Below are 2,900 nucleotides of genomic sequence, written 5' to 3'. Positions count from 1 at the left end.
CTCGGTAAATTCCGAACACAGAATATCGGTACTTAATGTTTACTCGATGAATTCCGAACATTGACTGCTTAGTCATTTTCATATGTTTGTAACTCACAGAAGGCTTTTTATTACTTGGATGAAATAAAGTATGAAACTCTCTCGGATTGGACTACTATATTATATAGTGATCTATATATTTTATGCGGAATTATATTTTAATACACTATTTAAATGACCTTTTACTTTGTTTATTTATTCTTGTTGTTAAAATTTTTATCTATTTCGCAGTTATTATTTTTCTATCTATACTATCTTTTAGGGCCCGATCTATTCTAGCTTATGTCCTGATTCATTCCTTAAAAGTACCAGATCTCCTATCGATATTTCTATAGTATTTACTTTATTTTTGTAGAAATTTTAGATATTTGTAGATTTTTTCTGCTTGTACCGCAAATATGTCTATATATTCTTTGCTTAGTTCACCTAGTTCTTCTTGGTCGAAAATACTCCTTCTATGCGTTGCACACTTCTGACCAAAATTAATATACTCTTTTTGCAATGGTATAAAAACGTGGTCGGTTAGTATATTTATTTACAGGGGGAAAAATTCTCCTATAAATATTAATTTTTTTGAATGACTTAAAAATAAAGAAATATTTGGTGCACAAATAAACACATATTGTGTACGATTTAAGTAAGTTGCAAACATATCTGCGGCTCGGTCAAGTGGACAATCAAACAAAAGAGAAAATTAGAGAAGATTTTTGGGATGTTCTGAAAATTAATATATGTAAAATTTACTTTTCCACATGGATATAGTTTAGAAAATTTAAGATATGTTCTGAATAACTTACTTTTTATTTACAGACGGTCGTCATATGGATCCCTTGGCAGTCGAGACATTATATCAGATTCGCTTTCTATAAGCAAGGGATATCGCTGGTAACATGTCAGTCCCGATATCAATGCAGAGAATTGCAAGAGTACCTAGAGCAAGGGTATGTCAAAAACAACGAAACAAATAAGGCATAATTTCGGGAAGATTTGATGTCAAGGTATAAGCAATCGACTTTTTCAGGTTATCAAATATAATTCGTCCTTCTTCTATTCCAACCACAATAGGGCAAAGTATATCGTCCAGTAAAATCATATCAGCCGCTTGCTTGACACATCAGATCCAGCGATTCCCATAGCTAACACCAATATCAGCTCTCTTTAAAAGCTGGTGAATCGTTAACTCCATCACCTGTTACAGCAACAATTTCGCCACGCCTTTGACAGGCTTCTACAATGATAAGCTTTTGTTGTGGGTGAAGTTCTTGCAAATACAATTTCATTATGATAGTATATAACAGCGTCTAAGTCCTCGCCTTTCATATCTCTTAATTCTCCTCCATGTACGACAATTGAAGCAGTTGTCGTGGATCTACTTGACTTACTGGTAGCCCACTTTGCTTAGCAATATCTTCTGCAGTCGGCTTTGTTATTATTCCCACACTCCGAGCGATTGCTTTTGCTGTAATTGGTGATCCCCTGTTACCATAATAACACGAAACTCCTGCCGAACGGCATTTGGAAACAGCATCTGGAACAGCTGCTCGAGGGGATCTATCATTGAGATAAGTCCAAGAAACCCGAAGATTTTTTATAGGAAAGTTGGCGGCTCGGTTTGTAAACTCATAATTTTTGGATACTGTTCTTTTAGCAGAACAAGATCTGCGAACCCTAAGACTCGCTCGCCCATTCCACCCATTTTCATATAAGCTTCCTCAAAAATCATTTTTGAAGAATGTATTTAACTCTAATGTATTACCATGAGTTATCATAGTGCTGCACCGCTCCAATATTCTCTCAGGGGCTCCCTTCATTTGTACTATAAAGTAACCGTCATTGTTGTCTATTGCATGGACTGACACCTGATATTTTTTTTAGTGAATTAAAATGGTATTTCCGTCAACTTGACATGGTTACGTCTTACCGTAGCTACGCTACCATACACAGTTTCGGCAAATTTAAGTATGCTGCTTCTGATGCGTTGCCATTTACATCTTTTTTTTACTGTCGGTACTCCGTCTTGGCCCCCCTTAAACTCAGCTGCATTACATAACGCAGCACATTGTAACAGTGCACTAAAAGAGGCATCGAGAATTAAAATGGATTGCCTTAAAATGACTTCGGTAGTATCAGACTCTATTATGATCTGATTGTACCACAAGTGTGCCACTGTCATTCTATTTTGAGTAAGTGTACCAGTTTTATCAGAGCAAATTGTAGAGGTTGAGCCCAAGGTCTCTACAGCTTCTAAATTTTTAACAAGACAATTCTTGGATGCCATTCGTTTCGCTGTTAGAGTAAGACAGACTGTGACTGTAACAAGCAGACCCTCAGGTACATTAGCCACTATAATTCCTATGAGAAAAACGACAGCATCTATAAAGGCGTATCCAAGCATTAGGGATATTACAAAAAAAGTAAGGCCCAAAATTGATGCAAATATAGTAATAAATAAAATAAATTGTTGAATTTCCTTTGATATAGGTGACTGAACATCATCTAAGCCGGCGGCCAAGTTGGCTATTCTTCCCATTACAGTATTATCCCCAGTAGCTATAACTACACCACGACAGGTACCTTCGATTACGTTTGTTGAGAAAAAGGCTAAGTTTTTTGTTTCCAAAGGGTTTTCATGTGTAAACTCTGAAGATCGAATCTGCGGTTCCGATTCACCTGTTAGCGATGAGTTATCAACCTTGAGTCCATGCGATTCCAAAATACGTATATCAGCCGGAACGCGGTCTCCAAATTTTACATCTACGATATCTCCCAAAACAAGTTCCTCTGCTGGAATAGTTTTAATTTCCCAGCACGTATGACTGTGGCATATTGTGGTACAAGATTCTTGAAGGAGTCCATTATAC

The 2,900-nt window shown here is 36.6% G+C and overlaps 1 pseudogene; it reads right to left on the bottom strand.

The window, feature by feature from the left end:
- Positions 1–574: 574 nt before the first annotated feature.
- Positions 575–1,904, bottom strand: LOC124462093 (annotated as a pseudogene).
- Between the last annotated feature and the right edge of the window lie 996 nt (positions 1,905–2,900).

The sequence above is a fragment of the Drosophila willistoni genome, unplaced genomic scaffold (genome assembly GCF_018902025.1).
Source record: "Drosophila willistoni isolate 14030-0811.24 unplaced genomic scaffold, UCI_dwil_1.1 Seg880, whole genome shotgun sequence".
Classification (NCBI taxonomy): Eukaryota; Metazoa; Arthropoda; class Insecta; order Diptera; family Drosophilidae; genus Drosophila; species Drosophila willistoni.
This window is presented reverse-complemented; position numbering and strand designations above follow the sequence as displayed.